Source organism: Dicentrarchus labrax, unplaced genomic scaffold (assembly GCF_905237075.1).
Source record: "Dicentrarchus labrax unplaced genomic scaffold, dlabrax2021, whole genome shotgun sequence".
Classification (NCBI taxonomy): domain Eukaryota; kingdom Metazoa; phylum Chordata; class Actinopteri; family Moronidae; genus Dicentrarchus; species Dicentrarchus labrax.
In genome coordinates, this window is record NW_026136702.1 from 1,838,725 (window position 1) to 1,856,532 (window position 17,808).

Here is a 17,808-nt window from a genome sequence, read left to right on the forward strand (position 1 = left end):
ACTCTGTCAGGTCTGATTCATAGAAGATCAGGTTGCCTTTCTGCAGCTGCTCAAAAGCCAGTTCTCCCAGAGACTCAATCATCTTTCTGCTCTCTGGACTCCAGTGTGGATCTGTCTCAGCTCCTCCATCATACTTGATGGTCTTCACTTTGGACTGAACCACCAAGAAGTGGCTGAACATCTCAGTCAGGGTCTTGGGCAGCTCTCCTCCCTCTGTGTTCTTCAACACATCCTCCAGAACTGTAGCAGTGATCCAGCAGAAGACTGGGATGTGGCACATGATGTGGACGCTTCGTGATGTCTTGATGTGGGAGATGATTCTACTGGCCTGCTCCTGATCTCTGAACCTCTTCCTGAAGTAGTCCTCCTTCTGTGGGTCAGTGAACCCTCTGACCTCTGTCACAATGTCAACACACCCAGGAGGGATCTGATTGGCTGCTGCAGGTCGTGTGGTTATCCAGAGGCGAGCAGAGGGAAGCAGTTTCCCCCTGATGAGGTTTGTCAGCAGCACATCCACTGAGGTGGACTCTGTAACATCAGTCAGGATCTCAGTGTTGTGGAAGTCCAGAGGAAGTCGACACTCATCCAGACCGTCAAAGATGAACACAACCTGGAACTCTTCAAACCTGCAGATTCCTGCTTCTTTGGTTTCAGTAAAGAAGTGATGAACAAGTTCCACCAAGCTGTACTTTTTCTCTTTCAGCACATTCAGCTCTCTGAAAGTGAATGGAAATGTGAACTGTATGTCCTGGTTGGCTTTGTCTTCAGCCCAGTCCAGAGTGAACTTCTGTGTTAAGACTGTTTTCCCAATGCCAGCCACTCCCTTTGTCATCACTGTTCTGATTGGTTTATTTCTTCCAAGTGAGGCTTTAAAGAAGTCTTCTTGTCTGATTGTTGTTTCTGGTCTGTGTGGTTTCCTGGATGCTGTTTCAATCTGTCTGACCTCATGTTCATCATTGACCTCTGCAGTCCCTCCCTCTGTGATGTAGAGCTCTGTGTAGATCTGGTTCAGAAGGGTTGGGTTTCCTGCTTTAGCAATCCCCTCAAACACACACTGGAACTTCTTTTTCAGCTTAGATTTAAGTTCACGACGGCACGCTGCAGCAACAGTTCCTGAATGAAGAAAGAAGAAATGCAGTTAATAAGTAGAAGCTCCAATAAATCTGATGGATGTAGTATGTAGTTTCTGTTTTCAGTCCAGAAGAATTCATAGATCTGATACAATGTGTGCATCATATTATCAGCAGAGTTTTAAAAGTAAACTTCTCCCATGTTGCCTCCATTTCCTCTTTCCAACATGTTCAATCTGTTAAAATCATCTTACTGCTCTGCAGACAGTCAGCCAGCTCCTCCTGCTTCATTCTCCTCAGGAAGTGCACTGTGATCTTCAGAAATGCCTCTCTGCTGCTCCTCCTCTGCTCTTCATCCTCACCATCCAACACCTCCTCATCCTCCCTCTGACTCTCTGAGCATTCTGGGTAATCTGAACTCAGAACCTTCTGGATCTTCTTCAGCTCGTTCTTCACAAAAGTGACAATGTTGTCCTCCAGCAGCTGGAACAGAATATTATATGAATGACTCAATCAAAGTCAAATCATGGAAGCAAACATCAGATCCATGTTGGACAGACTGACAATCCACTGGTCTAAAAAGTGCAGCATGGAGATTATTGTGAACACAATAGATGTAAAAGTAGTTGTTGTCCATGTACAGACCATAAATATGGAGTCCAGGTGTGTTTGATGCTGCTGGGCAGACTGACCACTGGGAACCTCTGAGCTCTCCTGGTCCACTCTGTGGAGGAATCATGAAGAATGAGCTCACATTATGTCTGTCCACACAGAGACAAACACAAGGTAAAGGTCCATGAAGTGATATTTGGATGTGAACAGTGAATCTGATGACTCCCTGTAGTGGTAAAGGTTTACTAGTCCTGCTGATCCCACTGAGAATCAACAGCTCAGTTTGGTTCAGTCCCAACAGCTCTCACCAACCCCTCCATATAGCTCTCCCTCCCTCACTGTACACTGCTGAAGTGCCCTGGAGCAAGGCACCTAGAGCCTCCAGCTGCTCCAGTGGAGCTGCTCAGTGTCTGCTTGTATCAGACTGGTTGTACTGGGCAGCTCCCAGTGTGAATGTGTTTGACTGTGTGAGTGTGAGGCAGCTGCTGCTGAAAGAGTGTTGGTGCTCAGAGAACTTCATCTGAGTCAGTAAAGGTTTAAGAACTGAAGATTTCACAACTGAGAGTCTGATAAAAACACATCATTTTATTTTACCATCAGTTTGAAATCCTCACCTTTGATCAACAGAGTGGCGGCCATCTTTGAAGTGTAAAGAATGAACCATAGAGCGATCACTCTTCATAGACACACAGCTGGGTTCAGGTTTTTTCCTCCTGATAGAAAAACAGGATCAGTTCTGCACTGCACCCACAACACACTGAGACAGAACCTGCCAGTGACTGAATACACCGACTGTACACAGTGTATTTGTACCCAGGGAGTTCTTGGTTAGGATTTCTATAAAGTCAGTGTTTGATTTAGACATGTTTCACTGTGTATTTTAAAGCTGTATTATATGGGGTGCCGTCTATAAAGCGGCTCACGCTGAAAATAACAGCAACATTTTGTCACATTTAGCTTCAATGTTTAAAAAACTGGTAAGAATTTTTGAGGGTCACTTTTTTGCACATTTACAACAATATTTGTAAACTTAGAGATATTTTAAATAGTTAAATGGCGGCTATACGAAAATTTTCAACAGCGACAGCAACCGCCTCAGGGTTATAAGTCCCGCACCGTTCATAAAAGTGACACTAAAAACTCAAAGCACTCTTCAAATACAGTTTCTCCAAATGTGTTTATTATTTTAGGTAGTTATCATCACGATAATCCATGTCCAAGAGTCCATTTCCCCGGTGGTCTTTATTGTTATTTGACACTATAAACACACACTGACCTCCTCGAGCTTTTATTTTGGTACTTCCGGTTACCGACATTTTGAATTTGCATATTAGTTAAATATTTAGTTTCACCTGAAACATTTAGATTTAACATTTAACATTTGGATTTAACATTTAGATTTTGATTTAGATTTAGAATTTAGATTTAACATTTAGGTGTAACATTTAATATTTGGATTTAACTATTTAAAATATCTCTAAGTTGACAAATATTGTTGTAAATGTGCAAAAAAGTGACCCTCAAAAATTCTTACCAGTTTTTTAAACATTGTTTGATGCTAAATGTGACAAAATGTTGCTGTTATTTTCAGCGTGAGCCGCTTTACAGACGGCACCCCATAGTATTCAGTGCATAGTATAGGCGGGAAAATGATGGAGTGGAGTGACCATATCGGTCATATTAGGATAAAAGAGGAACAGACGTGGTGTCAAAGCAGTGAGTTTCTATAAACTGCTGCAACTATTTGTTCACTGTGAAACTGAGGCTGTTGTAAATTGAGCTGATCAGACACAAACCATCACCGTCCATTAAAGACATTTTAAAACATTTATAAACAGAGATTTCACAACTGAAAGTCTGATAAAAATACATCATTTTATTTTCATCATCAGTTTGAAATCCTCACCTTTGATCAACAGAGTGGCGGCCATCTTTGAAGAATATACGTTCATCCATAGAGTCATCACTATTCATGGACACACAGCTGGGTTCAGGTTCAGGACAGTCTGGTCTCTGATGGATCCTGATAGAAAGAAATTCATTAAAGCTCACATATTCAGAAACATTCTCACTGAATCAAAGACTTTGTGAAATGATGTATAATTTGAAATGTTTGAATACAGGGCTGGACAATAAGAACAATGTCTTCAATTACTGACATTATGGACGTGTTACTGAACACAATTTACTGATGTCACACACTTCAACACACTGTCTGAATTCCATATAATTAAAGTGAGAGCAGCTACAACATCTAACCAGAGAGCAATCAGCTCCCAGTCCAGTCCAGAAGAGCAGAATGTGGAACTGGTCAGACTGGAATGAATCAGGACAAACATCAGCAGTGAGCAACATGAGGAAGGAAATCTGCTCTGATTGATTCAAACACATGTTACTGTTACATTTCTCATTATGAAGCTGAATGTTTCTCCTGATACTGATTTGAGATCAGATTGTCCAGCCCTGTTTGAATACTGACAACTACGTACTTTAGCTCAGATAAATGTCTTTGTTTCAAATGGAGAATCAAAGCCTTTGTGACATGGAGAAGAGTCATGGACAGTTAGAGATCCTCATCTCACCTCTGAGCTTTGGTCCTTGTGTCATGTTCCCCACACAGAGTGCTTTTAGAGGGAGGGACTCCCTCCTCTCTGTCCTCACACTGATCCATAGCAGAGCCCACACCTTCACACAGACACAGCAACCTGCTGGGAGAGATCACACATTATTTCCCATCATTCCTCTCAGTCACATGACAAACACACACAGCTCTGATTGGAGGGATTAGTCGACTCGCAGCAACGTGAACTCAGAAATGTTGAGTCCCAAAGTTTAATGTTAGAAATGTACAGTGTGGGTCCCCAGCATTTAGAAACTGACAGATTCCAACTCAATTATCATTATTATCATTAATAAGCATGTATGTATGTCTGTATGGAGAATATTTCAACAGATACTATAGTAGTGGTTTTGGGAGTTGCTGAGGATGATGGATCAAATTCTGACATTTACAAAATACAAAATTGCACTTTAAATTATTTTATTTGAACTCCAGGTTCACTAATATTGAGGTTATTTATATGCATAATACATTGGAACTGCAGTTTAGGAAGCTCTTTGTCATTGGTGTTCAGATATTTATTAAAATTTCTGCTGGTGTTCTTTTGCTGTGCAGCATTTTCTCATTGACCTGTGTCTCTGCAGCTGTGGTTATGCATTAAGCAAATAAATAATCTCAAAATTAACTAAATAATTCTTAAAAATCAGTCCACTGGGAGATGAAATGTTGCCACAGATGTCAGAAATTGATTCATCATCCTCAATAACCCCCCAAAAAACACTACTATATTGTCCATATAGCTGATTATGAATGCTGATTATGCTAATTGACCAACATATGCAAGCTAACATCTGTCAGTGTGTAAATGCTGGAGATGCAGACTGTATATTTCTAACACACAATAGGACAACAGGACTCTACTGGCTGATATAAACGGCTCATTCAGCTCAATACTAAATCCACTCATCTGACAGTTTCAATGGCAGAGTAGAAATGTTGTTGGCACTTTGAGCTGCAGTATCTAAGAAATGACATTCACAATGCTCTTTAGTCTGTGGGGTTGGTTGAAGACTAGAGGAATACACTTCATGTTGCTGTTTCACTTCTATTTGACTGACTTTGAAAAGCTCCTCAACAGTTGAAATGTTGCTCTTTTTCCAAGTCTACTATATCCAGTCAGAGCATGCAGTGGCAGCTAGTCCAATAATCCAAAATCAATCCTGTTACCTTGGCAGCTGCTGCTGAATTCACATCCACATCAGCTCCCAGAGACTTTCTACCTTCATCTGTAGAGGAAACACTGAGAGCAGAGCTGAAAGCATCAGTCCAATCACTGATCAGCACTGAGAACTCATCATCACTCATTCATCCTTTACATCAGTGGTTCCCAACCTTTTTCTATCACTGAGTAAACTGATGACCCCTGACTGAGTGACATATTTTATACATATTTCATATTATATCCAAAACTGTACAATCAACCCAAATATTGAACTCAGTAACTGCAAGAAGTTGAAGTTGATTCTGATGAATTCTGAGCAGATTATTTCCTGTTTAGGAAACTTTTTATACAGTTTGTCTGTGTTATGTATCTTTTATCATTTTAACAATCATAAATACTTAATATGCTTCTTTTTGGACAAATTCACTGTTTTCTTGTCCCTGATGTTTGGTCATTCATCTATTAGACAGTTTACTTTACATTGACTTTTCTTCACAGAAGTGAACCAGATGCTGAGATATAGGCCGACCTACAGACCCCCCATGAAGCTTTGGTGACCACTAGTGGGGGTCCCGACCCTCAGGTTGGGAACCACTGATTTACATAATTTCTGCTGTAAAACTATCAGCTGCTTCTCCACTGATTGGCTGCTTCTCTCTGTTTCATCTCAGTGTCAGTTGAATCCCTTTGTCTTGTTGGACTGTTGCTCAGACTAAAGAAGCAGTTAGAAAACATGACTGTGAACTCTGGGAACTACTGATGGCCTTTTCTCATCACTGTCACACATTGCAAACTAATCAATACATGGATCAATAGTGGTTTGTTATTGGCCAGAGGAGATGCTGCTTGTTCTCATTGGTCAGTGTTGAGGAAGAATGAGAGCAGAAAGCTGCCATCAGCTGCTCTACTTCTACTATCAGTCCACTAGATGGCCTCATGGAGCTGCATTTATCTGGCAGCTTTACTTCCTGTTTACTTTTCAAACATGGGATCAGTTTATAAAATAGAATTCATTATTTTACATTCAAGCAGCCAAAAGTATTTGAAGTAGTTCATATTGGCTCCACCTGCAGCAACTCCAACATTAAAGTACTGATTACATGTTAATGCATCAATAATAATCATCCACTAATATAATAATACAACACTGACAGAGGCCATTCTGTACACTGACTACTTTCACTTTACATACTTCAACTACATTGATAAGGTGAGCTCATAAAGACAGACAGAAATCATACAGTGAGTACTCTGAGTACTGTCAGTGAGTACTCTGATTACTTTGAACAGTGACACACTGACAGTAAGATGGAGGAAACTCTTCCTCCATGTTGGTTCTCAGTTGACTGTTAGTAGAGTTTTCTGCTCTTTCTACTGAACTAAACTAACAAGATGAACAAAGAGTCATTGAGGAGTCAAACAGTGAAAAGTGTCTCTTACTAACCTTCACATGGACAGAAGAAGAAGCTGCGACACGACGAGCTCACAAAGTGAAAGTAACCTGTGGACAGGGAGTGGCTGTGACGTCACGGTTGTCAGGGCAACGGCAGGTGTGGGGGAGGGAAGAGAGATAAGACTGAGTGAGTGTCTGCAGAGAGAGACTGGGAGCTTCAACTACATTGTGCTGATAATACTTCTGTAACTGAGGAACCTTTTTAATGCAGCACTTTAAGTTGTAATGCAGTATTTCTGTAGTGTAGTATTACTACTTTTACTATTTTCAGCTTTGAACTGTTGGTCAGACAACATTGTGTCACTGTGGGCTCTGGATGATTGTAACAGGCATTTCTCAATATATTCTCAAGTTGTACAATTTAGATTAATGACAATAATAATTAGTCACAGTCCTTCCTAAATAGTTGAAATCAGCTCCACCTGAGCAGCTACAACAGCCAAATACAGCAGTAATAATAATCTAATGATAGAATATAATATAGTGTAACACCTGTAGTTCCTTACTCCCCCCAGGGTGGCCTGACTCAATCCTGTGTTCCTCTAATCCAAGTCTACAGGAGGACGGACTGGTCCCTGAGGCCTCTGGTTACTGGTTGAGGGTCAGTCCCCATACTGGGGTCAGAGGCCCGACCCTCCACCACAGGGAGCTTTAAACCTGCCGTGTCGTGGGGTAAATCTCTGTTTTCAACCCCAGAGGAGAAGGCCTCCAGCTTGCTTTTGACTCACGTGTTGATCCCACTCTCTATGATCTCTTCTAACCTCTGACACTCTCCAGTTTAAAAGATATCACACATACAGAAAGGCAGTTCTCATCATATATGACCTCTGTACAATGAACATATACAGATATCAAACATTTCTGATGCCCAACTCAGTGAGTGCCTGTATAAGTCCTTTATTTGTTTCTGTGGGGGCAATTGATTTGAACACTCAACTCAATGAGATAAAATTCAGACTCAATGAAAATGAATAAAATTCACAAATACATGTTAAAAGTAAGATTTAATAAAGTGCATTTTAACTCTGATACCGGCACACATTGTTCCTATGTTTTTATGTTCAAGAGAGCAAGGGGATGAAAGTTTCTTGAGTTTTGAACTGCAATTGTGTACACAATATAAAAAATATGACAAAAGCTGAATGAACTTTCAACTTTGAAACATTTAGAAGAAGGAGCCAAAATAATCTGGCTCCTCCCATACACTGCTCATAGGCTGACACCTGCTGGTGACTTTATGGAACTGCACGGAGGTGACACGGTCTTCTTTCTAAATTGTAACATTAACTCACAACCCATTAACGCTGCTATGAAACTTATGTGTCTTGTTGGCAAATATCATATCCATAATGTTCATCTGTATTTTGTTGAATTATAATTTCTCTTTGACTTTAATTAACAAACAAGAAAGCCATAAGACCTCTCAAATATTTGGATAATTACTATGTAAAAGTAAACAATAACTTCTATACATACATACTGTATATGTGAGTTTATAATTCGCTCCTACAATGGGATGTCATTCAGAAACTGTTTATTTTATATGTGTAACAGGTGTGTGGATTGGGCATAAACAGAGGACGACGCACAGAACTGTTAACCAGCATTTATTTGCTCCTGCAGAAGACAATATAGCACATTCATTTCCTTCTGCTCTTTTTTTCCTGCACCTCTGCTTCCTCAGCAATGCAAAACAACACTGTGTGATTTCATTATCTTTCTGAAAATACATATAGATAAATTAGTTTAAACATTACAGTGTATATGTAACTCAATGTGCATATTACAAAAAAAATAAAAAATACTAAAAGGGCCGTTACGGTTACAAGAAGACATTTAATTTTAATAACAAATCTGTATAAACTATATAGAATAGGTTAAACAGAGTAAAAAGTGTGTGTGGGGTGGGTGACTAAACAGAAACAACACAAACGAAGGATCTACGGAAGTTCGGGATCTACCGAAGGATAAAGTTCAGAAAACTCAATTTCCACTGGAAATAAACCAAAATAACAGTAAATGAAAAATAACTCAATGAGATAAAATTCAGACTCAATGAAAATGAATCAAATTCACGAATGCATGTAACACTGTCTAATGTACATATAATAAAATGACTGTCATGTACTCTCACTTTAGGCCTATCAGAAGAAATAGATACGCTCAAGGAGGATTGATGGAACAGGACAACGGTTTGAAAAGAGTAGTAACAAATAGCTTTATTGGCAACAGTGCAAAACATAAAATATTTCAGATATGACTGAAATTCCTTTATTGTATCAGAAGTTATCAACAACTCAGAAAATTACACTGAATAACGCTCAGTAGAACAACAAAACTCTTCACAGCATGAGTTATGAAATATGGGCCCAAAATAATAAACAACAAGAAAGAAAATTTAAAAGAAAAAGTCTGAATGAAGTCAATATTCACAGTTTGTCCTTCTTCAGTGTGTTTGTGTAATAGTTCATCTACCCGGGTAGTGTGACTTTATGTTTATTATCTGTATGAAGAGATGTTCTCTCCAATGCACAGTGAAGCTCTCGCTGACGTCACACCCTCCACGATCCAATGGACTAGGTTCTGGCTCGCCATCAGAATCCACTCATACAATAAAACCAACCTGCATAGAGCAGTAGTAGTAGCATCTCTTCAATAAAATCTTATTTATCTCATTAATCTCTTTTTATCTATTTATCTTAACTCTCTTTTTATCTTAAATCAATGAACATGAATTATTCATTATGTATATGACTTTTAAATGGTTTTAACTCATCACAGCTTAATGTACACAAATTATGAAATGAATGTTTTTACCCAAGAAAATGAAATTAATTATCTTCTGTAAACTCAAGTTCACACAGCTGCGTGTGTTTGAGCTCAACAACCAGCTTTCTTAGCTGTATAACATGTGCTAGTGCAATTAACACAGCTCAACACATGTTTATCTGTCTCCGGTTGGTTTTTAAACACTATCACAGAAGCATAACTATACTACGGAGGCCCTAAAGGGACATGGGAAAAAAAAAAAGTGGTCGCGACACTAGCTGCAGTCTTCTCCTGAACAGAGGTGTCGCTACCAGGGGTGGACTGGGACAAAAATTCAGCACTGGCATTTTGTGTCCAGACCAGCCCACTACATTATCAGCAGACACTACATAGAAGTCCACAAATCTCGCAGCATCTCCTCTCAAGCATACTACAAAGGAGAGTCATATTCCTTGATAGCAGTTAACAAATAAAGCACGTAACTATGAACTCAAGGACTAAAATTGACAGCTATAGCAATCAATCAATCAGTCTTTATTCATTATAGTGTCAAATCACAACAGAAGTTATGTCATGACTAGGGGTGGGACGAGACTAACGGGAAGAACCCTCATGCTACCCTTTCAGTTTTTAGTCTGTGACTGTGAAAATCTTTTGGTGTAAGCCCAGCATTAGTTAAAACCAGACTGGGACAATAATAACAAAATATCCTGACAAATAATCTAAATAGAAACATATTACAGACAGTAGCAGCATTAGAGCTGAAACTCATTTGTTTTAACGGTGACTCAGTCATTATGAAACCATAAATAGAGAATTGAAAAACAAATAATGATCTATAGCTGTGTGAAAAAGTCTAAGACATGAATTACAGGTCTGAATAGATATGCATTCTCATATACGTGTATGTGCACATGTATATATTGCCCTACTTCCTCGTCCGCAGCCAGCCAGCTCCACTCCTCACCAAATTCATGACCTGCAAGAAACAGCAAACAGAACTTGTACTCAGTATCTGTGTACTGACAAGTATGTGTAGCCATGTAGCCTTTTGTGATGTAGTGACACTTAGTGAACAACTTTTTCTGTCATGAAGGATGACTGAAGTCTCAAAAGAGCCCTAAGGCCTACCTGCATAACTGTTAACTGAACTTAAAAGATATGCAGATGTTTGAAATTAAAATCATCAATATGAAAATCTTCAATAATTAATTGGTTAATCTTTTTGTTTCAATCTGAGACAAAACAAGTTGCATAATAAACTCACAAAGTCAAGACGAAGCTCTCTCTCTCTCTCTCTCTCTCCTGTTTGACAGGAGATGATGGTAGCAGAGAATATAAAGAGACATTTATGAATTACCAATTGTCATTTTATCACACATATAGTATGTTTCTTCACATAAACCTTTAAACATACACATATTGCATTCCTCTCACCACATGAAATAAGCTCAGGAACCCAAAAGTGGCCCAGTGAATGATGGAGGAGACAAAGCAGGTCCTCAAAAGGGGACAGAGGGAAAACAACTCCTTAGGCTCTCATATATAGGGTGGTCAACCTAAAAGAGACATGGAAACATTATTAAGTCATCATCACAAATCAAGTATGAATTCATATAACATTATAAGACACATGACATACTCAACCAATCAGAGACGTCTCAGTAGCCAAAAAGTGGTGAAGTGGAGGCAGAGAGAGAGCAAGTCCTCGAACATGGACGGAGGGGGAACAACTCCTCAGGCTCTCACATGTCAAGTGGTCAGCCTGAGAGATTATTGGATACATTATTAATTCTGAAAAATAAAGACAATGTTTTCCTCTGTCCTGCACCTAGAGTTGAAAACTTTTTGGATGTGCGTTTCTTTTAAAACTTTTTTAAAATTATTATAATTATGAAGTATGAATAACATTAAAAACTACATGATAAACTTACCAAATTCTAACAGTGGTCCCAAATGAGAGAACAAGTCCACATATAGAACAGAGGGAGAACCACTCCTCAAATATATCAGAACAACCTGTAATGGAGAATAATTGATCATTTAGTGTACATGATCACACCATTAATAACCACAGAATAATGTACAAGATAAAAGATTAGTTCATATTGAACTAAACGTTCACGAGCGTAACAACACTAATGGCTTTGTCATGTTTTCATTATGACACTAGTGTTTTCCAATGCAAGAAAGTCAGATCTTTGTGACAATACCTCACTGTAACAACATTACCTTCAAATTTACAGTAACTTACTGGCAACAATTAACCAGCAAGTTACTGTAAATATGTTTTACAGTAGACATACTGTACTTCCATTTACAGTATTGGTGTAGTTACTGTAAAATAAATACCAATTAAATACTGTGATTTCAGTTTATTTTACAGTATTGAGAGTTTAACTGTAAAGTAAATACCGATTAAATACTGTGATTTCAGTTGTTTTTACAGTGCTGGTTTATTTACTGTACAAATAAAAACAGTTAAGCACTTTTTTTTAGATGGTATTGTAAATGGCAATACTGTACTATTAACAGTGGGTAACAGTTGATCATTGTAAATTCAGTTACTCACTGTACAATTTAAATACTGTATCACTTTGATTTACTATTATCCAACATTAATAGAATGACCCATATTCTAAAATATTTCAATTAACTACAGAAAACAAGAAAATTGTTAACACAATTATTTATTTAAGACATTTGGTGAACAGGAACATGATAAAGCACAGGTTACCAAACTTTTCAGACCAAGTACCACTTCAGAACCAACACAACAATGAAAGAGACACCTCTACTTTGTCTGACTACTGCAACTACCCAGGCACGCCTGAAACATTAGAAACAAGAAATCAAAAATAAAAAAGCTCGTTACGTCAGCCGAGCTTCACAATTATACATTTACTTTAAAATACTGAACATTTGCATGAACAATGCATCAGGACACTGTAAAATCTTCTCATTCCCCTCACACTTGAAATAAAAGTCTATGGCCTCTTGCTTGCCCTGAACTTGGAGACCCAGATCCCAGTTGGAGCCCTGAAATTAAAGAAGAAAACAAACAATTACATTTATTACAATCACTTTGTAATGCACCACGTATGTGATGAGGGTCTAAGATGGTGATGTCGTGTCAAGGTACTTATTCCTGATAGAAAGTGTATCAAATATCCAAAGATGACAGTGCTGCATTCAGTTTAAGGTAGCCGACATTTTGATTCAATATGTAATTGAGTTTAGCAATGTGTTAAAATGCTTAAAGAGATGTTGAATTAACTGTGTTTTTATCATGTTTTTGATTGATCATGAATTACAGCGTGTTTGATTTTTCCTGCTGAAGTCGACTCAAGAGCCTTCATCAGTGGGCCATAGTCTCCATCAGCATTCAATCACTGACACAACAGTAGCTTAACACACATTATTTAATAAAATATCTGAGAGAACATCTGTGAATAAACCATCTTGAACTTTCAATGCAAAAGCTATCGTCAGAACCTCACCTGCATCTAGTCAGTTTGCCAATCGAACTCAGTGAAGTCCCTGATGAAGGAGATTGGGGGTTCATGTATGAAGTCTTCCGCTTCACCACTCTCCCAGTCTTCCGGCTCATCTGCTCCTTGGCACTGCACTTGGTGGAGTCCGGATTAATCCTAACTAAAAACCTATGAAAATGAGTACAGGAGTTAAGGGTGGGACAATATGTACATGTTAACGAGTAACCGGTTACAAATCATAACTGTTTGCAGAGAAAAACAAAACAAACTTTATCAAATAGATCAAAATAAAGAAAATACAGTATCTTGAACATGCATCAACAAGGTTTTATTGTAAAATTTACAGTATTCTACTGTAAAAATCATACACAGTAATGTTACTGTGTTTACTGCAGTCAATAACTGTAGATTTCACAGCCATTTTTTACAATGCTCAAGACAGCACTATACACAGCCATTTGAAAACTACAGTAAAAGTAACACATTTACACAGAAATTAAAGTTACACACAAATTATACCTACGAAATAGTTATCACCTCAGTAAACAATAAATGAATTGAAAGATTACAATAAATTCAATGGCAAAAATTGCAAATTAAACTAATTATTTCCTCTAGGTTTACTTGTATTTTGTGCTCAAATTCAAAGTATCTCATCTGTATTTACAATATTGATTCTGCATCTCTATTTACAGTCATCAGTCCATGTCAATGGTTACTGTTGCTACGGCAACAAGAGACTGTTAGCCAGCTTAGAACAATTATAACCCATAATATCACAATTCGGCATATTTAAACCAAATCAACCACAACTACCAACAGTCACAGCCCTTCAACTCTGGGCTAATATGTTGTCACAAGTATGCAGTTAATGAGGTCCCATCACATTCAATGGAAAAACCAGGCTAACGTTACTCACCATGTCTGCCTCCACTCGCTCGTCTCCCGGCGCAGCAGCACCTGCTGGGGTGGTGACCCCGGCACCAAATAGGTCTGTCAATGTCCAACATTTAGCAGCTTCCACCTCCAGAGACTTCAGCTTTTTAACGTTAAGTTTCAGCGCCACCCGGGTGTTTCTTACGGTTATCCATCTTCAGCTCAGCAGCAGCCCGTCCCGCCACTCCGGCCCATGCCATGAGGTCCCGCCCACCCTGGTTTGTGTTGTGATTGACAGCATTGATTGATTGACAATGACAGACATAGACCAATAATATGTGTCGATGCTGGCAACACACTGCTAGCCCTCTGTAGCCAACTGGAGGGAATTTAGAGAGAGAGAAAAAACAAAAACATAGCGGACCGGACCACATTGGGTCAACGGCCCACCGGGACGATGCCCGGTGCTCCCGATGGCCAGTCCACCCCTGCCAGTGGCGGACTGGCCATCGGGAGCACCGGGATATTTCCCGGTGGCCTGGCCTGGCGATTGCCGATGGTCGGGACGATTTTGAAATAAACAATCCGTCGTGCGGCTCATTAGGGTATCTGCCTCACTGAAAGTCACACAGACTGAGCAGCAACGTTGGGCACAAACACACACACACACACACACACACACACACACACACACACACACACACCAAGAATATTGCAAATGTTAGAATATGGTTACCTAACATAGACACAACATAATACATTATATGAATATTGAAATCCTTGTATTATATTGTTTCATTCAACCTTTATTTAACCAGGTAAAATCCAGTGGCGGCTGGTGAAAAATATTCTCGGTGGGGCTGTGCCATACATTTTTGTTTCCGTAACCATCGCAATACAATTGAACACAAACTGCAGGACACCAGTGCTCAGTGAAATAGTCAGTAATTATTTAATGCCAATATTAGTTGGGGCATTCTTACACAAAAACATAAACATCATATTGCACAAACACAAGAAACAAACAATTGACTATTTCTACACTTAACATCTTTTGTGGAAAGTGGACAATAACATGAAATTATTATAAAGTTTATAGGAAATCTTACACTGTATAAAGGATGTATAATATAGAAATGGATATCAAGTGGCTGAACTCAAACCTTTGACTGGAAGAATAGCATACAGTATTTTATGATCAAACTAAATGTAACTAATTGTTAATGTGCTCCAGAACTGCAACAATTCATTGATACAAAACAACACATATACAGTAATATTAGCAAACACACTATTAAGACTTTCTAGAGTACCATATATAACTGGATGATTCTTTATGCTAAGGTCAACTATATACAAAGAAACATGTGGTCAGTGCTGCGGTGTGTGTGTGTGTGTGTGTGTGTGTGTGTGTGTGTGTGTGTGTGTCATCTTATTTGTACAGGAATTTTGCCCGTCTGTCCTTCTGAGTGGCAAACCTCTCAATGACCCTTTTATTAAAGTCAGGAATGTCCCTGACAAGTTTCTTCTCCATGGAGAGCATAGCCAGAGCATTCAGGCGATCCTGTGTCATGCTGTTTCTCAGGAAGGTCTTGATCCTCTTCAGTGTAGAGAAGCACCTTTCTGACTCAGCTGTTGTCATGGGTGTGGTGATGAGGATCTTGAGGAGGCTGACAGTCTCTGTGAAAGTGCTCTGAAGGTTGTTCTCCATGAAGAACTGGTACAGAGGCACTGCACCACTACAAGCCTTGAACTCACTGTTCTCATAGATGAGGGACAGTTCGGTTTTGAGCTTGGCCTTGTTCAACATCGGGTGCGCCTCCACGGTTGTTTCAAGCGCTGCATCGGGGAACTTCACACTGTGTTGTGGGAACAACTTTCCGTGCAACAGTGTTGCGCTGATGAGGTGCTGGGTGAAGGAGAACCTCTCCTTGGCATGAATCAGGATAGTATCACATACCTGTAAAAGATACATCATCAGCTTTAATTTGCAATAAAGCTATTTTGATGCAAGTGATCCTGACTGAACACATGCCTATGTCCAAGTCAAGTATATGATTACTAAGGTGCTGGTTGTTCAGGGTTTTTGGTTTTGGCTACATACTACCAGGCCTGAAAAAAGTTCTAGGGGAAACGCTGACAATGACATCACAACTTACCTCTGTAGCCAGCCTCTGTTGTTCTCCTGGTCCCAGCACCCTCCGTCGCTTTATGGGCTGCTGCTGCTCGTCAGATGCGCTGTCCCCACACAAAGAGGGAATGGAGGCCCCGGGTCCAAAAAATAAGGTTTAATTTGATAACTTGCAATCAGACTTCTTAACTCACTGTAACGCCCCCTCAACACACACACACACACACACACACACACACACACACACACACACACACACACACACACACACTATATGTCTAGTAACTGCTTTTAACTTGTGATGTACGTAATTAACTTATGTTATTACGTTTTTTAGCAGTTTTCTATCACATTTGTGAGAGGGATGCAACATCATTTTGTTCTCCTGTGCACTTGTCCTGTGTAAGTGAAGGAAGTGTGTAAGGCCTCTTCTAGAAATTGACCTGGTGGACACCTGAATAAGCCTGTTATTACAAACTGTGTAATACTTTCCTGCATTATTATCCAAGTCTGATTGTGTCTTCTCTTTCCTTTTAAAATACCTTATTTAGTGAGTAGTGAGCTAGTTTCTACCTTTGTTCATCGTATACAACCTCCTGGACAACTTTCAGCTAGTCTGCATGGAAGGTGGCAACCCTATAGCTAGCTAACGTTAGACAGTGATTGATAGACCGTTTGAAAGTGTCCCACCTAGTTTTGTGTAAAATAGTCTTTGTATGGTTGTTGCACTACACGTTTAGCTACACTGCATGTGTAGCTTGCAAACTCAGCTACACATTATTATTATTCTAAATATTCTTTAGCATGTAGCCGAGGTCTAGAGCTGACAAGGTAAACTGCAGGTCTAGGACTAACTCTTACATTAGCAACCCACCAATATGTGTGTGCCTGTACTGTCATGGTAATTAGTTTTTATTTTAAATCCCAGCATGGAAAACCGATGAGTTTGCAAGTTTACCTAGCATGATGGCTAATTCATTTTGAGAGAGATTTGTTTTTCTCAGAAATAATTTTAAACATTTATATTTTTTTATGTTCTATGAGAAAATACTTTCTCTCAAAACTTTTTTAGTCTCAAATATTAATATTTTTTGCTCTCAGTGTGATAACTTTTTCTCTCAGATCATTTATTTTCTCGCATGTAATAAAGACACAAATCTAACTCCATACTTAAGGCGCTGCCAGTGTTTGTGTGGGATGAATGCGCACCCTGCTGGTGAAACTAAGCAACTACATCTGAAATCTACTAGGCTGTATCGCTCTACACATTGTTAAACTGTAAAACTGGGGATTGCACTGTGTGTGTAACTAATGGGCGTTACATACATATTAAAAGTAAGAATTAATAGTGAATTTTTAACTCTGATTTTCTCCATTATGTTCTTTCTGTAAAACAGAAATCAAATCTATCTCTCATCTATTCCTTAAACAGACTCACAAGAGTTCTGGATTGAAGTTGATTTATTCATTTTATTAAAGTTTAACCAGATTGACACCCATTAATGTCAGAAAGTCCTGTTTCTCATTAATGTTTTAACGAATTGAACCAATTGAATGATATTTGAATAAATCTGGGTAACACTTTATAATGAGTACACACTATTAAGCATTAGTTAAGCAT

General features: G+C 39.0%; 1 protein-coding gene and 3 long non-coding RNA genes across 5 annotated transcripts in view; 1 reads left to right on the forward strand and 3 right to left on the reverse strand.

The window, feature by feature from the left end:
- Nucleotides 1-625, forward strand: part of LOC127374038 (uncharacterized) — a 28,588-nt gene extending 27,963 nt beyond the window's left edge. Inside the window, exon 2 of the long non-coding RNA XR_007886973.1 lies at nt 497-625. This is a non-coding gene — a long non-coding RNA (uncharacterized LOC127374038). The remainder of the gene's footprint in view (nt 1-496) is intronic.
- Nucleotides 1-17,808, reverse strand: part of LOC127373978 (uncharacterized) — a 423,284-nt gene that overhangs the window by 233,456 nt on the left and 172,020 nt on the right. The gene's annotated exons all lie outside the window — the stretch shown is intronic.
- Nucleotides 10,401-11,708, reverse strand: LOC127374085 (uncharacterized). Of its 2 annotated transcripts, none has more exons than XR_007886989.1 (4): nt 11,621-11,708; nt 11,334-11,451; nt 11,124-11,245; nt 10,401-10,665 (listed from the first exon to the last, which is right to left on the reverse strand). It is a non-coding gene; the product is annotated as an uncharacterized LOC127374085 (long non-coding RNA). The 2 variants fall into 2 exon arrangements; XR_007886987.1 differs by having other exon boundaries at nt 11,329-11,451.
- Nucleotides 12,361-13,414, reverse strand: LOC127374065 (uncharacterized). The gene is made up of 2 exons (XR_007886983.1): nt 13,187-13,414; nt 12,361-12,725 (listed from the first exon to the last, which is right to left on the reverse strand). It is a non-coding gene; the product is annotated as an uncharacterized LOC127374065 (long non-coding RNA).